The following is a 21,328-nucleotide window of genomic DNA, read 5'->3' on the forward strand; positions in this document are numbered from 1 at the left end:
GTAGCTGTGAAGGGAAAGGAACCAGGGAGGTACGCTAGGCCTAGGGGTGGAGGGAGCCCTGTTAACCTGAGAGTCTTGTTAATACAGTTGGAGAGGAGAGGAAGTTCCCTGGAGTTTGAGAGGGTGGTGGAACCCGAGTGAGCCCTGGAATGAGTAGCATAGTATCGGGAGCAACAGGTAGCCTACAAGGGCTGGGTATAGGTCCCTCTGGTACCCTTATTGGCCTCTGCCAGGCAAATTTGAGTGCTTTTCCCTGGGGTCGTGTGTGGGCACTGGTGGGGGAGGAAGAGGAGAATTTCCCATCATTTGAATTCTCCCAGCGCCTTTGAATTCTCCCAGCCCTTTGGGTGGAGGAAGATGAATAGGAGTGGAGGATTGCGGATGGAGAGGCTCCTCTGAACCCCACCTCTGATTGTACCTCTTATCTTAAAGGGTTGACCTGGATCCTTCACATTATGTCTCTTGGGATGCTGAAAAACGGCAGAAACTCATTGCCAAAGTAGGTGTCTCTCCCTGATTGGCAGGGAAAGTGCAAACAAAGAGGTGCATCTCCCGGAAACAATGAGTTTGGAGAGTTCCCTCGGGCGTGAGAGCGTAGACTGAAGGCTGGGTGTTCAAAGGGTGTGTGGGAAGGGACCCGGACCGCATCTCCAGGGCAAAGTTTTCCGGGAGGTAGAAGGAGAGAGGGTCCGGACTGAGTTGCTGGTGCTTGGGGACAGAGCCGCCTGCGCTGCGCACCAAGGCTTGGAGCGGGGCGGGAGATGCGGGGAGAGGGAGGGGGCGGGGAGGGAGGGGAGGGAGAGAGGAGGAAGGGGTGAGAGGGAGAAACCTGCCGCGGCTCTCCGCCTCTTTGTCTGCTCTGGGACTTGGAACAAAAGGGGGAACTCTGATGAACTCCTTCTCCCGCTCCCTGGACGCCTGGGTATGTCCCTCTCACAACTTTGTCAACGCGACTTTCTCCGCTGTCAGGCTGCGCAAAAGTGTCCCAGCGCCTCGCAGGCTGCAACAATGGAAACAATGTCCCTTCAAAGTGCGACGAAGTGGGGGAGAAGGTGAGTGACTTGTCCTGTTTACCCGGCTCCCTTCAGGTCGCCAGGCTCCCAGCCCTTCCGAGGGCAAAGTCGTAGATCCAGTAGCCAAGTTTCACTGTTTCTTTCTTTTTTCTTTTCTTTTCTTTTATTGTATCTCTTTCCCCGGTTCTCCCTTTCTTTTGTTCTTTAAGGCTCTTGTACAGATTTTTTTTTTTTAATTTGAAACACGGTCATCTCATGTGCTTCTTTGGGGGGTAGTGGTGAGGGGCTGGGGAGAAGGGCATCCAAACGGGCTCTGCCTCGCTTTCCTCCAGTTGTGAGTGTAGATTTGAGGAAAACATTCTGATAAGGATGGGAACTAGATTAGGCTCACCCGCACCCGAGCCCGGACTTTGGTCATGAAAAAGGAAGAGATGCAGAGGTGGGGGTCATTTCCTCACGCGTTTTCAAACTTCACTGTCTGACGAGCGCTCTGGAGACATGAAGCTTGCAACAATAGAATACAGAAGGGGTTTGGGTGGTAAGGGGGGTTCTAGAAAATTGATAGGAATGCTGGAAGTTTTCTTGGTGGCTAGGGTCCGGTGGTGGAAGCCACAGGTTCCAGACTGTCAAGAGTTGCGCAGATGAAGTGGATGGGGCCTGGACCATCAGTTCGGAGTCCGCTCCCCTCACCTCCCTGGTCTGGTTCAGTTTTATGACCCACCCAGAATGACCTACTGCTATCCTTGGGATCCATCCTCTTTTCCGTGGTAGAGACCCCCCCTCCCCCGCCATTTCAGTGAGTTTGAATAGAAAGGGGACCACGAGCCTGCAGAGCTCCCCTGACCTAGCCCTCCGCCCCGCCTTTTGTGTTTTAACCTTTTGTTTCTATCGGGCCACACCCGCCAAAAAGAGCGGCGGCTTTTCGTCTCCGCTCTGCGGGGAAGCAGCGCAGTTCCCTCCAGTTAGTGGTGAAGGTTGGCTTCCTAACTTTGTTTCCCAAGTCCTCTAACTTCAAAAGCTTCTGGGTTGGTTCTTGCTTGGTAAGTCAACATCTTCACTTGATATGAAATTTCTTTTGCTGCTTTTCTACTTCGTTCCAAAAGTTGTTTATCTCTACCGGTCACTTTGCGAACCTAAAAAAGATAACTTAGAGACCTAATTTGGGGTTTGTCCAAAGGACAAATGTTGGCTTTATCTGTCGGATGTCTTTAAATATGACGCTGTCTTGATTCTGCAACAGAAAACCAGGCCCATCATCTTCAGGTATGTTTTGTGGGATCGGTCCAAATACCAAGGTAATTTATCACCTTCTCTACTGTCTTCCAATTGCTGGAGGTGCTCTCCAAGCTCTTGGAACCACTCTTAACAAAACAACTGAAACACCCGAACCCAAACCAGTGTCCATAACTCCAGGAAGCATCCAAACAGAGCCTTAACTTCTGAAAGTGACCATTCTGCAAGGTGCCAGAGCTGTGGAGCCTTGAATTTTCATGTCAAAGACTGAAATGGATTAAGATGATGACAGTCTTTCAGGAAGGGAGTGTATAGATTGGCCTGTGAACTCACCTTAATAAATTCTAATTATATAGGTGTCATTACCAGCGTTTCCAAGTGTCATGTCATGCTTGGCCAGAGTGCTTCCTACTGATCTGCCTTCGAATTGTTCTTATTGGATATATACTTCTCAGCCAGTGGCATGGAGATGCCACCACCCCAGCAAGTTAGCCGTGGACAAAATACTATCAATTTCTTTCTTTGGAGTTTCTTCAGTTAAATTGTTGGGATTTTGGACAATGCTTTCCTTATGTGGATTATTGCAGCTTGATGACTGGGAATTCTCCACGTATAGAAGGTATGTTTCTTAGACACGCACAAGCACTTCATTCTGGGCCTCATACTGAATGCCACTGGTGACCTGTCTCCTTGTTTTGAGTGGCTGCCTCACCAAGTAATTTATGACTTTATGTTTCCTTCTTGGGGACTGTGTTTTGTAGCTCTTTTCTCAAGTAGGATGATGATTTGGGTGTGTGTGATGAAAGTTTATTGATTTTTTTACAATGTGTCTGTCAATATCTGCACATATAATGAATGTTGATTCATGTAGATTTATGTATATTTTATGTCAGCAATGGGTCCAGTGTGTCCAACAGTCCTTGTTTTATTTGTGGCTGATTTCCTCCTTAAATACCAGAGTGGATAATTCTATTTTAACAGAACTTATGTAGCTTGAATTACATTATTACTATCATCTTTATTATTATTATTATTGTATTATTTGTATATTTACAGTTCATTTTGGTAAACAAAATCCACAAGTGGTCCCAAATAAATGAATTTCTAATGGCAGGGTATCAGGACAAAGCGCAACAATTTCTCTTAGAATGGAAGATTTGGCCATGCCATAATCAAAGGGCATGATGCTTTGTCTACTCTTCATGGCAGATTACCAAGATTTTATATTCCTTTTAAAATGCTTTACAGTTCATTTCTGTTCATTTCTGGGCATGCAACTAAAAATTCTCATCTTCTCAATGGCATCATATAGGGTTACTTTCGTATATCATTCTTTGCCCTGTTGAAGCAGTGGTTTGTTCTAGAAACTCATAATTTGGATAAAAAATTTCATTGGAAATAGCTTTATCCCAATATGAGTGAAATAGAGTGATTTTTGGTTTTGTGTAAAATTAGGCTTCCAAGCCTTCCCGAGCTTCTCTTTATCGTCTGTAAGACGAAGGTTTAAACAAACTTCCGAAGTCCTTTGTCTTGATGAGTGCTTCAGTCGTTCCTGAAACTTAGATACTTAGATCTTTTCTTGTGAAGTTTATTTTCGAGTTGTTAAACAAGAGAGGGCTGGTGTTGGAACCTCATGACTATGTTTCAATGCTGCAGAGTAGACTTTCAGCAAAGTGTGCTAGACAGAAGTGTCCGCGGTCCCTCTGTTTCACCAAAAGTTTATCTGTCAGAATACTTTTCTGGACACAGAGAGGAGCGTGCCACTCCTAAGAAGAGTATTACCCGTCGGAAGTTACTGTATTGGAATTTCGTTTAATGGCCACCCAGTGTTGGGCTCGAAGGTTTAGACACAGGCTTTGGAATGAGTCCCAGCCTAGGCAATTACTCTCTGTCATATCTTGCCTATGTTGCTTGATTTTCTTGGGTTTTCTGTAGTTTTGTCATTTATAAAGTAGGCATCCTAACACCTGTCCCATAGGAGTGTTGTGAGAAGCATACATATAGGGCTGGGGATGTCCCTCAGTTGTAGAGTTCTTGCCTAGAGTTCATGCATAAGACCCTGGGTTCAATTGCCAGCACTACAAATCACAAGAGAACCCCAAGAGCATATATGTCTGAAAAACTTATAACATGGGGCTCAGAATTAATGAATTAATGGTACTGTTACTGGCTTCTACAATGAATTAGTGGTGTTTGAATGCCTCAAACTTTCTTTCTTAACTGTCTTATAAAATACAAACCATGCCCAACAGAACTATTCACTAAAATAATCAAAATTAATTTGGAAGGAAGTGTGCACATGCTTGAGCATGCCTTTCTCTTAAGAGCATATTCTGTCCAGTTCTGTTGTCTAATCAATTGCAGACTAATTTGCTTCAGCAAACACCGGTTAAACACTGCTTTGAGCCAGGCTGCTGCTGAGGAACCAAGCTTCACCCTAGAATGAGTGGCTCTTCATTCCCAGGTAGAATGACTGTCAGTTGAGACGATAGTGACTTCTAGAATTTGTTTACTCAGATTCTGTCTTTGGTTTTTACCTTTATTTATTTATTTTGTGTGTTGGGGCCAGCATGTGTGTGTGGCGGTCAGAGGACATCTTGCAGGAGCCCATTGATTGATTCTTAATGCTTGTAGTTGGCTAGGGATCATACTCAAGTCCTCAGGCTTTGTGATAAGTGAGTGCCTTTATTGGATGAGCCATCCTGCCTGTCTAGTTTACTCCGATTGTCTACTTTGAAAGCTGTTAATGATGAGTGGTCTTTGAGATCGCTTTAAAATTTGGGGTTTCTGAAGATGTAACTCAGTTCACACAGTCAGTGCTTGCCTAGAACTATGTTAATCTAGTTGTGTGACTCATGGCTGTAACTGTAACACTCACCTGGAGGATCTGAAGTTCAAGGTCATCTTTTATTACCAATTTGAGTTTGAGGCTAGCCCAATCTACATGAGACCCTGCCTAAAAAAAAAAGCCAGGCAGTGGTGGTGCACGCTCTTATCCCACTGCTTGGGCGGCAGAGGCAGGTGGATCTCTGTGAGTTCGAGGCCAGTTTGGTCTACAAAGAAACCCTGTCTTGAACCCTGTCCCTCCCCTTCCCCAGTATTTATTCACTAATCAGCTAAAATATAAAAGTAATGGCTTCATGGGTTATCAACCTGGAAGTCAAGAGCTGTCACACATCTGAGTGCAGTTTTTACTGAACGGTCTTCATTTGAATAGAAACTTAGGGTTTGCAGGAATGGTGCTCAGTAGAACAGGGGTTCTTTCTAAAATGAAGCTGTACATCTAGATCTGTGCCTCAGCAGGTTGTGGTGCCTTCTGCATGTGACTTTTAACCTGGAGAGAGATTACAGACCCCTTTTTATCCTTCAGGAAGTTTCGGATAGAAATACCAAGGTATGGCTTCTTCTCATTTGTGTTCTATTAGCAGGTAGTTGCCTAGAAACAATAATATTAGCTAGGGTAGGACAGAATATGAAATGTGAATATTAAAGTAGGAAAATATCTCCTAAAATATTATATTCAAAACTGTCATAAACATTCATTTAGTCAGTTGCCCACCAGCCACTAATAGCTGGAAATATGTCATAAAGTTTCTCTGTATTTTGGTCATTGAAATTATTACCAGGTTTACTTTAAAGTAGTTGGAGTTTTACACTTTGGGCGTTTAGCATGGCTAGGACTGCATCCGCCTAGCTTACAACGATTCCCAGGCGGTTCCTAATAAACTCATATAGGAAGCAGGTTTGACTGTTCACCTGTGCTGTCTGCAAATGGTGACTCTAAAGACTTCACAAGTAGTGAAAAGTGTTTGCTCAGCTTTGGTTTTAAAGTCTGGGAGGTTGGTAGCTGAGCCATTTGCTGGGCCCTGAGCTGGGCTATTCGCTGGGTCCTGAGCTGAGTGAGCCATTGGCTGGGTCCTGAGCTGGGCCCTGAGTCTTAGCTCTGCTTATTGATTTGCTCAAAGTTTTTCTAGACACCTACTTGTATCCCCAAATTTACTTTGATTTCTTTGTAAAAAAGTTGTTTTTAAAAAATTACATTTACTTATTTATCGTGTGTGTGTGTGTGTGTGTGTGTGTGTGTGTGTGTGTGTGTGTGTGTGTGTGCATGTGTGCGCGCGCACACACACTCCGGAGTTTGATGTTATGCATGCCTGAGGGTACCAGAAGAGGATGTTAGATAACTAGGGCCCTTGGAAGAGGAGTTATAGGTGGTTTAGTCCCTCTCCCATGTGGGTGCTCAGAACTGGATTTGGAATCTCTGTAAGAACAGTAAGCTTTCCTAACCAGTGAGCCATCTCTTCAGTACCAGATTTGCTGACTTTTATAATGTCATCCATCTCTAAGAACTTAGATGGCATTCCTGCCTATTGTTGTTTAGACTGGGAATTAATCCTAGGGCCTGGTGCTTGCTGGGCTGAGCTACACCCTCAGCCACCTGTCCATTATTGTCAAAGATGCAGATGTTTAGAGGTATATCATGAATCTGGGAAGCCTACATTGTTCATCTCTCCTTTCCTCATTCCTTGTTTCAACTACTCTTGTGAGTGCATTCTGTGTGCTGAGTGATGTTACAAGCTTTCAGGACACAGGTATGAAGATCATCGGTAAAATCCTGTACTTCTGAAGCTCTTACTAGTGACGACAGTAAAATATACATTCAAAGGAGGATGTTACTATTGAGAAAAACGAAGCAGGAAGGGAGATGGGAGTGAGAGGGGAGAGGTTGCTGTTTTCTGCAGGCTGCTCAGGAATGGCCTTATCAGGAAGCTAACCTTGAGGGAGGATAGGAAGGGAGGAAAGGAAAGCTCCTCCTAGCAGGGTGGCAGGCATCCAGGCTGAGGCAGGGACAAGAGCCTGACTTGTCAAGGCAAAGCCAGGGGGAGTGGAGGGCACACAGGAGACAGTAGTGAGATGAAGTATGGGAGGAAACAGGAATGTGGACAGATAGCAAGGGGCCTTGGAGGACAGAGTGGTACAGTTTATACCAAGGGGACAGGATGCCGCTGAAGAGTTTCAGACATCGTATGACCTGACATCACTGAAGTTGCCACAGAGTGACTCTGGTTGAGGGATTAAGGCCAGAGCTAAGATGTGTAAGATGGAACCAGGGAGACCCTCAAAAGCTACTGTACTTATCCTGCTGCCAAAATGGTGGCCAGAACAGTAAGGTAGAGGGAGCCTAGAGGGTCGGGGTGGGTAAGAGCCAAATCCTTGGTATATGTTAGAGCTAAAATTGGAGGGTTGTCCTGGTATAGTGGATGGAAGATAGAGGAAGAGAGGAGATACATAGGATTCTAAGACTTCCAGCCTGAGCCCAAGAGGAGGCAGAAAGTCCTTAACCAAGGTGAGGGTGAACTAGAGGCCAGAAGAGGACACCTTGTACCCTGCTCTATCATCACCTTCAACCTTATTCTCTTAAGACAGGGTCTCTCACTGAACCTGGAGTTGCACTGGTGGCCAGGAAACCAAACACACAGCTGTGCCTGGCTTTTTACAGGGGTTCTGGGAATTCAAACTCAGGTTCTCACACTTGAGTAGCTGGCACTCTTACCCGGTGAGCCATCTTCCCAGCCCAAGATATAGACACCTTTAAAGCAGCTAAGCTGTCTGAGAGACAAGTCATGTTTTCAAGACAGCCATCTAGAGATGGAGATTTCTAAGTTGGGAGACATTAGTGCTATTGCCATGGGAGGTTGAGTTAGTTCATCAAGGGAGTGAGTGTGGATGGCAAAGATGTGGAGGCACGGAGTTGTACGAGCCCACATTTAGAAGCAGGGAAGCCGATGGAGGAAGAGCATTTCTTTTCAGTGGTTTGGCCTGTTACACACATGCCTTTACCACTTCAGGGACTGCTGAGATGGCTCAGCTGGCAAAATACTTAAGACCTGAGTGTGATACCAAGATCTCACCTAAAACAAATTGGGTGTGCTAGTGTGCCTTGGGAATCCTGGCAGAGGTAGAGACAGGGGCCGAGCCCTGGGGCTTGTTGGCCAGCTAGCCTAGCCTCCTTGGTAAGTTCCAGGAAAATGAGAGACCCTGCCTTCAAAAACAAAATGAAACACAAACCCAAGATGGACAATGCCTGAGGAGTGACACTCAGAGTTGACCTCTGGCCTAAAACACACACACACACACACACACACACACACACACACACACACACACACACACACCACACACACTATATATATATATGTGTGTGTGTGATATGTGTGTGTATGTATGTATGTATGTATGTATGTATTTGTGTATATATATATGTGTGTGTATGTATGTATGTATTTGTGTGTATGTATGTATATGTACATATATATGTGTATGTGTGTATATATGTAAATATATATCACTGCACCTCCAGACCTTAGAACATGCACCGCTTATGGACATGTTTTCAGAAGAACAAAGACTATTTTAAGCTTGGAAGGTTGAGACAACAGATGTGATACCTGGATGACATGAGGGTTTGGGAGCCCCTTGGTTCCTGCTGAGCAGAGAACCAAGTGGATAGGTGATAGAGCAAGTGACGCTGTGTGACAGATTGTTCCAGGGGAGACACAGCATCCAGGTCGGTTCACTCCAGAAAGGCAGTCCACAATAGACCAAAGTAACAATTGAACCAAGGTCCAGTTTGGTGAACCAATGCCTTTTTTAAGTGGGTTACTAGCAGGAGTATGAGTGAGGGGTTACTTACAAGCAGCGGGGACAACTCAAAAGCAGCTGCATTACCAGAAAAGCCCAAGGTGAGGAAGCCGCAAGCCTGGCGCTCCCTCTGCCTCTTGCAGGCAGCTCCACAGTACTAACATCTTTTTGTTGCACTTTGGCGGCTCAGTCTCCATTTTCAGCCACTGTTTACTCCCCGGAGCAAATGTTTCAAGTTGGAGGGAATGTTGCAATTTGGAACATCATGTGGTACAGTGACAAGGGCTAGTTCAAACTGAGACGAACTTTTTGAGATTTTCATTTTGATGTGTGTGTGTGTGTGTGTGTGTGTGTGTGTGTGTGTGTGTGTGTGTGTGTACATGTTTGTGTGTGAAGGTACATGTGCGCTTGTGTATGTGGAGACCAGGGAACAAACTTGGGATGTTGTTCCTCAGGTGTCATCCTTCTTGGGTTGTTTTGTTTTGAGACAGAATCTCTCACTCACTGGCCTTGGACTCCCAGATAGGCGTGGCTGGCCAGCAGCACCACGGACTTGCCCGTCTCTTTCCAGCGCTGTGATCACAATGGCCCCTTGTGAATTTCTGTTGTGGGAGTGGGTGTTCTGAGTGTGGAACTCAGGTCCTTAGGCTTTCAAGGCAAGGACTTTACCAACTGAGCCATCTCCCCAGACCTGTTTCTTTGTTTCTGGTGGTGTCTACTGTAGCACAGGCTAGACTTGACCTTGTGACCCTCCTGCCTCTGCCTCCTGAGTGCTGGGATCACAGCATTATGCCACCATGCCAGACTGAAATTGAGTTTGAACAGAGTGATTATGATGTGGCGTCATGGACAATGTCGTTAGAACATACCTGTCTGAACATAGATACACTACCACAGATACATGTTTTAAAAATTCTATTTTTTTTTTGTCGTCATTGAACGGAGGTTTGTCTGAGTCACCCGCTGCCACTGATGCTCTGAGTTCAGCATTTGGGTTTCTATTTGTCAGGAAGCTTTTGGAATCAAGTAAGAAGCCTCCCAATTTAGATCTTACAAAGCAAGGGTTTGCTGGGTGTGGTGGCATGTGCATGTAATCCCAGCTTTCTGAGGCTGAGGCAGGAAGAGAGTAAATTTGAAGGCAGCCTGGTTTACATATTTTATTTTTGTTTTGTTATGTGTTTGGATTTCTCACTGAAGTAATTCAGAGTAAGGCTGTTCCAGAAATCCTAACGGGATAGCTTTGTATTACGTTGGCTGCCTGAGATATTGCAGATGATACGTATCTACTGGTATTTTTTAAAGTTACATCCCCCACACCGTGTGCGTGTGCGTGTGCGTGTGCGTGTGCGTGTGCGTGTGTGTGTGTGTTCATGCAGAGGCCAACAGACAACTTTGGGGAGTACTTTCTCCTACTATGTGGGTCCTTGGGATCTGACTCAAGTTGTTAGGCTTGATGGCAATAGGGGTTACCTGCTGAGCCAACTTGCTGGTGTGGATGTCATATACTTTAAAACACATATTAGTGTACCTGCCACCAATACTGTTTTCAAGTCCTTTTACCTAAAGATCCCCTGTATCTATTGGCAATGTCTGTCCCTAATAACCAGGCCCAGGCAACTACTAATCTTTCTCTCTCTATAGATTTCTACAACATTTCATAGAAATGGATTCATACAACTACTGGTAATTTGACTTTGGGGGCTTGCTGTAGAACTAAGGAGGTCATCCATGTGGTGGCATTTATCTGTACTCTGTTTCTTTTGACTGCTAAGTGCAATTCCACCATAAGGACATGCTTACTCCATTGTGACCTGTTAACCCAATGATGGCTATGTGAGTTGTTTCTAATTTTTTGTTTGTTTGTTTGTTTGGTTGAGATGGGGTTTCTCTGTATAACTAACTGCCTTGACTGTCCTGAAACTTGCTTTGTAGACCAAGCTGGCCTCGAACTCACAGCGATCCACCTGCCTCTGCCTCTTGAGTGCTAGGTTTAAAGGTGTGTGCCACCACTGCTTGGCAAGTTGTTTTCAATGTTTAACAATCTCGAGTAGTACTGCAGTGAGCATTTATCCATGTGTTTGCATGGAGAGATGCTTTCATTTCTCTTGAGTAAATACCTAGGTGTTGAATTGGTGGGTGGCACAGTAATTATATGAAACTTTAAAGAAATTCTTTCCTAAGTTTGGGTCTTAGTCTCTGTTCTATTTCTGTGAAGAGACAGTGACCAAGGCAATTCTTATAAAAGAATGCATTTAACCAGGTGCTTGCTTACAGTTTCAGAGGGTTAATTTGTTATCACCATGGTGGGAAACATGGTGGCATGCAAGCAGGTGTATCGTGCTGGAGAAGTAGCTGAGAGTTACATCCTGATCTGCAGGCAGAAAGAGAGGGGGAGGGAGGAGAGAGAAAGAGAGAGAGAGAGAGAGAAAGAGAGAAAGAGAGAGAGAGAGAGAGAGAGAGAGAGAGAGAGAGAGAGAGAGAGAGAGAGAGAGTGACACACTTCCTCCAACAAGGCCACACCTCCTAATCTTTCTAATCCATCTTAATTGTGAGCCTATGGGGACCATTCTGACTTAAATCACCAGTCATGTTACAGCTTTGGAGTTACTGGCAGCAATGGATAAAGGTTCGACTTTTCCACATCTCTGCTTTTTATTAACTTTGTGAGTGAGAAACATCCATGAGCAAACTTCCCAGCATAACCGTGGAGCCCAGGACAAAATAGTCACTCATAGGGACTGCAGTGAGGTTTAGCTTGGCCACCAAAGTCCCTAGACCTCAGTAGGTCTGTAATGCTTGTCCCTGTCTGTTGTCAGAGCAGAATAGACTGAAGTAGGTGACCAGCCATCACATGGAGGGCTTTGACCCAGTGCAGTGTGCTGCTAACCCAAACATAAAAAAGAGAGTTATGTTCTCTGCACAAGAAACAGTTTGGTTTAAACTTTAGGTCCAAACTCACAGAGAAGCCGTCCATGCTGTTAGAATCAGGTCATTAAAGTGTTTGAGATGATCCCATTAAGCATTTGGGAGAACTAGGCAGGGGTAGAGGTGGGAGTGGGGATGAGGGTGGAGGTAGGGTTTGATACATGCCTGTAATCTAAGCACCTGAGAGATGGGGGTGGGATAATCCAGAGTAATAAGCTAGCCTCAGTTGCTACATGATATACCCTACCTCAAAAAAACCAACCCTCCAACCAACTAAAGCCAAATACAAAGATCAAAAATTAATTTTGGAGAACTAACCTGTGTAAACTAACTGAGAAGCACAGCTCTGGGAGGTGACCAGTGGCAGTTGCCAAGCCCCAGCATTCCTCTCTGATGAGGCAATGTGTAACGTTTGGTATCCCAGTAACAGCTTTTCACAATCTTGAGGCATGCAAGCTCACAGGCTCAAATCCTTGGCTTAAGATAAGATATTTAGAGCAGGTGAAGTGTCAGACAGCTTGGCAGCAATGTGAGAGCAATTATTGGAGATTGGTTTTTTAAAATAAATGATTTTCTTTGCCTTAACATTTTTGAGGTAGTCTTACACTGTAATTCAGGTAAGGCTGGAACTTACATTGTAGCCCAGACTGTCCTCAAACTTGTGACAATCTTCCTGTCCCTGTCTTCTTAGTGCTGGGATTACAGATCAAAGTCACTAAGTCTGCTCTTTTTTTTTTTTTAAATAATTTTATTTATTTATTTAATTTATTTTTGAGACAAGGGTCTCAAGTATCCCACGTTAGCCTCAAACTTGCTATGTAGCCAAGGATGGTCTTGAACCTATGATACTCCTGCTTCTGATGCTCAAGTATTGGGATTACAAGCAAGGACTGCCATGTCCAGATCATGAGCTGCCAAAGATTGCTATGTACCCTGGGCTTTTCTTATACTAGGCAAGCACTCTAACTGAACTACATCCCCGGCTGGCTCTCTCTTTTGCAATCCTTTAAATATTTATCATGGGCTCCGAAGATGGGGAAGTCTACCAGATGTAGATAACACCCATGTTCAGCTGATTTGCTGAAAAGTTCCAGAGCAGGTGGGTTTATGTTTATGACCAGTAGGGTGGAATGGAAGACTCTGGAAATGAATATGAAGTTAAAATTCTTAATAATTAGGAGACATTATTTAAAAAAAAAAAAAAAAGCATGAGCAGTATACAGTGGCGCACACTTGGGATTCCAGCACTCAGGAGGAGGAAGCCAGGAATCAGAGGTTCAAGATCAGCCTACATAGGGAATTTGAGATCAGCCTGGGCTACATGAACAGTGATTTGGGGATTATTTTTCTCACTTTTTTCTTCAAGTCAGATGTCCAATGAGCTGTAGGCAGTTGCACAGTTAGCCTCATTAGCCAACTCTTACAGCTCCAACCTTCTCTCTCTCTCTCTCTCTCTCTCTCTCTCTCTCTCTCTCTCTCTCTCTCTCTCTCTCTCTCTCTCTTACACACACACACAGACACATGATTCCTTCAGTATCTATGACCTCCTTGATACCAGAATCCAAAGATGCTTATGTCCCTTGTATAGGTAGGGAAGGTGTTATCACACGTATCCAAATCTTAGCACTCAGGAAGCTAAGGCTTGAATTAAAAGGCATAGTGAGATCCTGTCTCAATTAAAAAACAACAGGAACAACCCCCCCCCCAGCAACCCCCCCCCTCCCCCCGGTCTCTCAAGCACCTTTGTCAGATGGGGCAGCACAGCTTCCCACAGCCCCTAGCACAGTGGTAACATGCGGTGGCTATATGATGTGGGGATAATGATGTGGGAAATACTTGCATGTTTGGTACAGATGCAGGATGCTTTTGTGAATATTCTGCATATGAAGTTGGTTGAATCCATGGCTGTGGAAGCAGCAGATATGTAGCTATCAGAGGCAGGCTGAGTTGCTGGTTCGTGCCTGCCCTCCTCGGTCCTGGAGGGGTCCTATTAGTCTTCCAGGCTTTCCAGTCTAGTAGGGTGATTCAGTTACTGTTCTTATTGCTTTAAGAGTTCCTAAGGAGAAGCAGCGTTAGGGAGGAGAGTCTCATTTCTGCTCACAGTGCAAAGGGATACAGTCCATGGCGGTGGGGAAGGCACGGCCACAGGAGCGTGAGGCAGCTGGCCACACTGCCCCTGCAGTCGGGATGCAGAGAGTGGCAATGCTGCTGCTCAGCTGCTTGTCTGCTTTTCATTCACTCTGGAATTCACCACCCTACGGCGCCTTTGTTTTTAAAGTAAACCTTTCTGGAAACATGCGCATAGGGACGCTTCTAAATCCCATCGACCCGACAGTGAGACCGAACTGCAAATGGGAATAGGGCTTTTCTAAAAACCCAGAGCAGGATTGGACCCACAAGTCTGCGATTTACTCCATTTCTCTTGGGTCTGGGTCCCTGTCTCAGTCAATCTGACAGTAATGTGGTGTCCTTCACTCTTTGAGCCCTTTATTTTCAACCCTGGACTAGGAGGAAGAGAGAACTTGAAGTGTCTTCACGATGCTATAGCAGAACTCCCGCAGCCTACGCAAATGCTTCCTCATCACTGAGGTGCGCTGTAGCCTGGACCTATCTTTGCACACCTCCTCTCTGGCCCAAAAGGTGATGCTTAGATGTTCCAATGAGTGAGCCAGGCTGTCAGAGTGCATTTTAAGCTCTTTGCACATTGTATCACCAGGAGGTAAATAAGAGGTGTAAGGAAGAAGTCTAGAAGTTGGGGCCCCCAGAGGCAGGCTGTGTCCTCAGGCTTATCATAGTGGCCCTGTGTACGCGGCCTTTTCTCCTCAGCCCCACCACAAGCTGCTGCTCTTCTTGGTATTCCCTTCCTGGCTTCTTTTAAGAAAAATATGGCAGTGCAGAAGTTCAGCCCCGAGCTACAGGATGGGGTTAGTACCCAAAGGCTCATGAGCGTAGGTGATAGACCCCATGAGGAGTTCATTACCAGTGAGACTTTCTGCATTAGCTTTCACCAGGAGCTCTTCTGGAATGCTGATGGTCAGAATAAAGGAGACACTGATACGACCAAGAATTTTCAGCTACTTTTATTTTGTAGATCAGTGTGGTTCAAAGGATAAGGGAAGTTCACTGTCATTTTATCTTAGGGTAAATAAACCTTGGTTCTCTCTGAATTAATGTGCAGCTTTTGTCTCAGTGTGGGAATTTGGGTGAAAGTTCATAGAATGTTTTTCTTACATCTTTTTTTTTTTCTTGTCAATTTCTGCTTGACTCCTACAGCCAAATTTAAAAATTCTTACTTTACTCTCATGATCCAACTGCTGTACCTAAGTATATCGTGTGGGCTTCCAGCCAAATGTTTGCCCAGGATTAGCCAGCAAGGACAGGAAGGATGCTGTCCTTGCTCTAGCGCTAATTCCTGGCTTGGTGACATGGCCTCCTGAGTTCTGAGGGTGTGAGCACGACCCTTGGAAAAGGGCTCAGCCTGAGCAACTGGTGCTTCCACCAGATAATGCCATCTTGTTTGTTTTTAAATGTTAATTACATAAATTTTGTGTGTGTGTGTGTGTGTGTGTGTGTGTGTGTGTGTGTGTGTGTGTGTACATGCACTAGCAAACTATGACACACTTGTACGGGCCACAGAACAATTTGTGAGTATCTCTCCTTCAACCCTGTAGCATCCAGGGATCGAACTCACGTTCTCAGGCTTGGCAGCAAGCACCTTTACCAACAGCTGTCTTGCTGGTCCTCCATCTTGTTTTCTGACAATGGTCTCTGCATCAATCCTACGACCTTTTACCCACTAATTTTGTCAGTTATGCAAATTCTACAACTTGCTACTTGCTGTGTCTGTCCTGGCCTTTTGTGCTCTTCCCTTGTTTTAGGCAGACATAACTCTGGTTGGTGTTATTTGTTTCTTTGGTTTTGGTTTTTTGAGACAGGATTTCTCTGTGTAGCCTTGGCTGTCCTGAAACTTGCTTTGTAGACCAGGCTGGCCTTGAACTCACAGAGATCTGTCTGTCTCTACCTCCCGAGGGCTGGGATTAAAGGTGTGTAGCACCACCGCCTATCAGTTGTTTGTTTTTGATTCAGGGTCTTGCTATGTAGCGCAGAGTGGCCTCAAGCTCATGGTCATCTTGCCTCAGTTTCCTGAGTGCTGGGGTTTCAGGTGTGAGCCACCATGCCCAGCTGTACTTGAACTATTTAAATACTGTTCATTCTTCATTCTTGCTCTCATTTCTCTTTCTCTCTTCATCCCATTTTTTTCTTCCCTGGGACCCTTGATTGCTATTCCATCCACCCATCTACTCCTCCATCCATTCTTCCCTCCCTTCATCCACTCCCTTACCCATTCATCCTCCCTCTATTCATCCTCCCATCCATCCATCCTTCCTTCCATCCTTCCATCCACTCCCTTACCCATTCATCCTCCCCTTCCTCCCCCCAATCCATGTGTCCAAACATCCGTCTTTCCTTTTTATTATACATTCAGTCATTCAGATATCATTGGATGGCTGTTATGTGTTAGTCCTCAACTAATGTTGATGATACAAAGTTTGACCAAGATGAAAGTGGGTCCAACTTTCATTTAGCTTAGGGGAAGTGGCTCTGGGTCTGAAAACATTTGGAGAACCATGGAGAATACCTTTTGGAAGGACACCAGCATCTGTAACCTGGCCCTGTCTGAAGCTTAACTGCTTTGTTGTTTTTATTAATTTATTTTTTCTTTTCTAACTGCTTGGATGTCGAATTGAGGTCTCCACTAGCTTTTATTTTGTTTCTGTTTTTTTTTTTTTTAAATCCGCAGAACTCTCATTAAAAGGAATCTATAGAATGTGTTTGAAGTGAAGTTGTCTCTGGTTCCTGGAGGTGGTAGGAAAAGAGGGAAAGATTCTATCCTTTAGTTAATATGTGCCCATCAGAAGGGATGTACCATCTGTGCTTCCTGATAGCTCAGAGTGCTTGGTAAACTGCTCAGTGAAAGTAGAATTGCAAATCTTACAGGGCGCCTGTCATTTCTTTTCTTTTCCTGTCTGTCTGTCTATCTATCTATCTATCTATCTATCTATCTATCTATCTATCTATCTATCATCTGTGTGTGCGTGTGTGTGTGTGTGTGTGTGTGTGTGTGTGTGTGTGTGTGTGTGTGTGTGTGTAGTCCTGGCTCTCCTAGAACTCGCTTTGTATACCAGGCTGGCCTTGAACTAGAGATCCACCTGCTTCTGCCTCTCAGTGCTGAGATTAAAGGCTCGTGCCTCCACTGCTCAGCTCACCTGCCATTTCTTTTATAGCACCTCTGAATGTAGGGCGAAAATGAGGCTGATGCAGGTCTGAGGAGCTCATGTCCACACCCAATGGTCGCCTGCTCTGTTATACACTACTTTGTGGCAGTGGAGACCCTTCTGTGTCTTTCGGGCTTCACTCTGTAACCTGGGATGGCCTTCAGTTCATAACCTTACCCTCCTGAGAGCTGAGATTGCAAGTGTGAGCCACGAGGTCTGCTTCTCAGGATTTAAGGTAGCTGTTCATTTCAGCTGTGAAAAGACAGGCCCCAGCTTAGAAACACAGCAAAACCAGAAAAACAACAACAATAAAATCTGTCTTACCTTGCAGTAGCTGTGGTTACAGACACACACCCCTGGCCACTGCTCCAGCTCCCATTTCCTCATATTTCCAAGGATAGGTTGCACGTTAAGATCCAGTCTTTTGAGGAGGTCGTTTATCAGTTATTAGGGAAGCTGAGGCAAGAGAGCCATGAGTTCAAGGCTGGCCTGGGCTACGTAGTGAGAGCTTGACTCACAATTTTAAGAATGGACTGGAGTTGTAGCTCAGGGGTAGAACATGTGCCTGGCACGTATGTGGCCCTCGGTTCAGTCTGCAATACTACCAAAATGAAACATCGCAGGCAAAAAAAAAGTCATGACAATGGCCTTTGCCGATGAGATTCAGCTGAGGATTTTGGCATAGAGTAATCACTCTGGTTTGCCTAGGTAAGCTCTAAATCTAGTCTCAGTGTCCTCAAGAGGGGCAAGTGTAAAAGACATACAAAGACTGAACTTAGGAGGCCACAAGAAGAGTGTCAGCAGCCACTACTAATTGGAAGGAGAAAAGAAAGACTCTTCTCTTGGCCTTTAGAAGACATATTTCTGCGGTTTTAAGCCACAGACTTGATGTAATTTGTCACAACAACAATAAAACGTAATTGAATTGTACATTTGTATACTTCCTGTGAGTTGTAAGGTTGTGTGTGTGGAGGCCAAAGGTCAACCTTGGGTATTGTTCTGGAAGAACTGTCTACTTTGATTCTTTTGAGACAAGGTTTCTCACTGGCCTGGCACTCACCCATTCAGCTAGGCTGGTCGGTGAGCAAATGTTGGGCTTACCAGTGCCTGCTACCACACCTGACTTGTGTGGGGTCTGGGGATTGAACTCAGATCTTCGTGTTTGGTAGCACCTTCTCATCTGTGTTATCTTCCGAACCTCACCGGGCTGTACACTTTCTGAGGGCCGAGACCTTGTTTCCCTCTGTCCCTGGAGTCTTGACAGTTAGCAGACTTCTGCACACAGCAGGCACCACATATCCAGCAGCTTGAACTGACTTCTTCATTGGCTCAGGACTTTAGAGCCTGAAGATTTGTATTTAAATTTTTATTGGAAGAGAAGTGAGGCCGGCAAGATTGTGGCATTTATTTGCAAAAGAAGAATTGATACCCCTAAGGCTTACTTCTGTCTCAGTTTATTGCATCTTGAAGCTTGGATTTACACCACGTTTTTAATGTAGCAATTCCTGCACTGGGCTAGAATATCAATAGATGCACCAAGAAACCTCATCTGGCAGAACAAGAAGAGCGAGTTTGTCCAGGCAGTGGTTTGATGTCTTAATTAGATAGGACTTCGGGGTAGGTGCTCTCCTGTACTGACAATATCTAAGTGACAGTTTTCAGGGATTTCGGAATCAAACGCAGAGTGTCTTCTGCTCAAGTCTTCCATGAAATACAATTTTGAAACTGTGAGCCTGGTTCTCACTCAGGCAGAACCTTGCTGTATTTACTGGGACTTCTGCTGAACAGCAACTGTGGGATCACATTCTTTGGGAAATAGAGTTTGTTTTTATGTACAAAGAAGCCACAGGGAAATAGCTGGGATTTGGACTCAATAGACTAGGCTGCTAGCTAATATTACTCTACCTAATAGTGTGACTTTTTCTTTTTCCTTCTCTCTGTCTGATCTCTCCCTCTATCTCCTGCCCTCCCTTCTTATTTCTTTTGCCTCTCCCCACTCCCAACAATGACCTCAAAATCCCTATGTAGTCGAGGATGACCTTGAACCTGCTGGTCCTCCTGTCTCTGCCTCCCAGTTGCCAGGGTTACGGGTACATCTGCACACTGAGCTAGGAAGAGGATATTTTACAGATTAACTGTGAGGCTGATCTTTCTTTCCTTCCTTCCTTCCTTCCTTCCTCCCTCCCTCCCTCCCTCCCTCCCTCCCTCCCTCCCTCCCTCTTTTCATTCTTTCTTTTTCTTTCTTTCTTTCTTTCTTTCTTTCTTTCTTCTTTTTTGGTGAGTGTTTATATTGTTTCTTGATATCACCTAAAGCATTAATACGTTAATACACCATTAGACTTTGTAAGACTTGGTCACTTTAACAGATATTTACAATAATGGGGAGGAAGTCACCAACTCCATCTTGGCTGTGGAAGTGAGTAGTGAGGATTTCACCATCACCACCACGGAATCGAACCTTTTGTTTTGATTAAAGCTAATAATAGGGAGTTTGATCATTGCTGTTGTTTTATTTTTCTTTCTTCAGACACTGTCTCACAATGAAGCCCTGCTTGGTATGGAATTCTCTATATAGATCAGGCTGGCCTCGAAGCCCCACCTCCATCCCCACCCCATCCTTCTGCCTCCTGAGTGATGAGATTAAAGTTGGCAGGGCAATTTCTTTTTAAGCCAATTCACTTCCTGTGTCCAGCCAGTGAAATTCTTGGATCGTTGATTAACCTTTCACTCTCTAACCATATTTTAAATATCTGCTCGAGCTGTGTGGTTCTTACTAATAGATACAAGGCTAGTAAGCGCTGAGGAGTTGAGTGGTGTGATTGGGATGTCTCATGTAATTCCCTACAGGAAAGCCTGTGTTTCAGACATTGAATTTTTTTGATGGGAACATAAAAAGTTGCTCACTGGACAGTTGTTTATAGAATGTACTTGCGATGCTGGGCAGTGGTGGCACACACCTTTAATCCCAGCACTCGAGAGGCAGAGACAGGCAGATCTCTGTGAGTTCAAGGCCAGCCTGGTCTACAGAGTGAGTTCCAGGACAGTGAGTTCCAAAGCTACAGAGAAACCTTGTCTCAAAAAATAAAAATGAAGCAAAACAAAGAAATGTATTTGCTTTGCAATTGAATAATGAATAAAACCCACACATTCTGATGTCAGCACTGCCCTAACTAGCAATCTGAGTGCCCTGGACTCTGATGTCAACCTAATAATGAATCCCTCCCCCTCTCCCACTTTTCTCTTTTTGAGACAAAGTCTCCCAATATGTCTGAAGCTGGACTGGAACTCATCATGTAGCTCAGACTGGCCTCGAATTTGTCACGAGGGTTGAGATGATAAGCATGTACCACTACATCCAGCACAGTTGATGAAAAACAGTTGACAGTGCCGGGGTTGAGCCTGGCTCACTGTTCACTGCACCTTGTCTCCAAGCACAACTAAAAGCCATATAAGGAGTTGGGTTTGTTTTCCTTGTTGTGATTTAAAATTTTTCTTTTTCGGACAGGGTCTTACCATGTGGTTCTGGCTAGCCTGAAACTCTCTATGTAGATCAGGCTGGCCTCAAACTCAGATCTAGCTGACTCTCCCTCCTGAGTGTAAGATGCTGACGTCAGGGAGGCCTGGAGGGATGTGTCCTCTTTACATGGCAGTACTTCTGCAGGCATGCATGCATTCACAGTGGCTGTGGGCTGGGGTTGCCTATAGAAGGCAGAGCCAGTCTAAATTCTAGCCCAGACCAGGGAGAGACTCACTAGCCTTCATTGCTAACTGAGGGACTCTGGACATTGGATGGCTTCTAGAGGACGGAGAATCAGTTTTCTTTCAGAGTGGGGCTCCTGGTAGGCTAGCTATGCTCCAGTATAGATGGCCTCATACCCAGGAGTGTGTGGGCAGTGTAAAATTTGAGTTGAGGGGTTATTTAAAAAAGAGAAAAAGAGGACACACACTTGGATTGCTAGGGAGGGAAGGGCGATCTGGGTGGAGTTAAGCTGAGAGTGGACGCTGAATATGGTCAAAATACATTGCATGAAATTCTCGAGGGATTAATAAAAACATTCAGAACAAAACCATAACAAGGGCTGGGGATGTAGCTCAGTTTGTAGAATGCTTGCCTAATGTGCATGAGGCCACAGATTTGTTCATTGGCACCCCATAAACTGTATGTTGTAGCTAGAGTTTTCTTGTCTGCCCACAGTCAGGGCAAATCTCTCTCACCCGCCAGTCCCAAGCCGCTCAAAC

General features: G+C 45.0%; 1 long non-coding RNA gene across 7 annotated transcripts in view; it reads left to right on the forward strand.

Annotated features, from left to right (window-relative positions):
- Window positions 1-839: 839 nt before the first annotated feature.
- Window positions 840-21,328, forward strand: part of LOC128103629 (uncharacterized) — a 308,429-nt gene continuing 287,940 nt past the window's right edge. For all 7 annotated transcript variants that reach the window (XR_008215742.1, XR_008215748.1, XR_008215743.1 and 4 more), the window contains exons 1-2: window positions 840-1,052; window positions 2,603-2,865. This is a non-coding gene — a long non-coding RNA (uncharacterized LOC128103629). The remainder of the gene's footprint in view (window positions 1,053-2,602; window positions 2,866-21,328) is intronic.

The sequence above is a fragment of the Peromyscus californicus genome, unplaced genomic scaffold (assembly GCF_007827085.1).
Source record: "Peromyscus californicus insignis strain IS unplaced genomic scaffold, ASM782708v3 Scaffold_8__1_contigs__length_139910024, whole genome shotgun sequence".
Taxonomy (NCBI): Eukaryota; Metazoa; Chordata; class Mammalia; order Rodentia; family Cricetidae; genus Peromyscus; species Peromyscus californicus.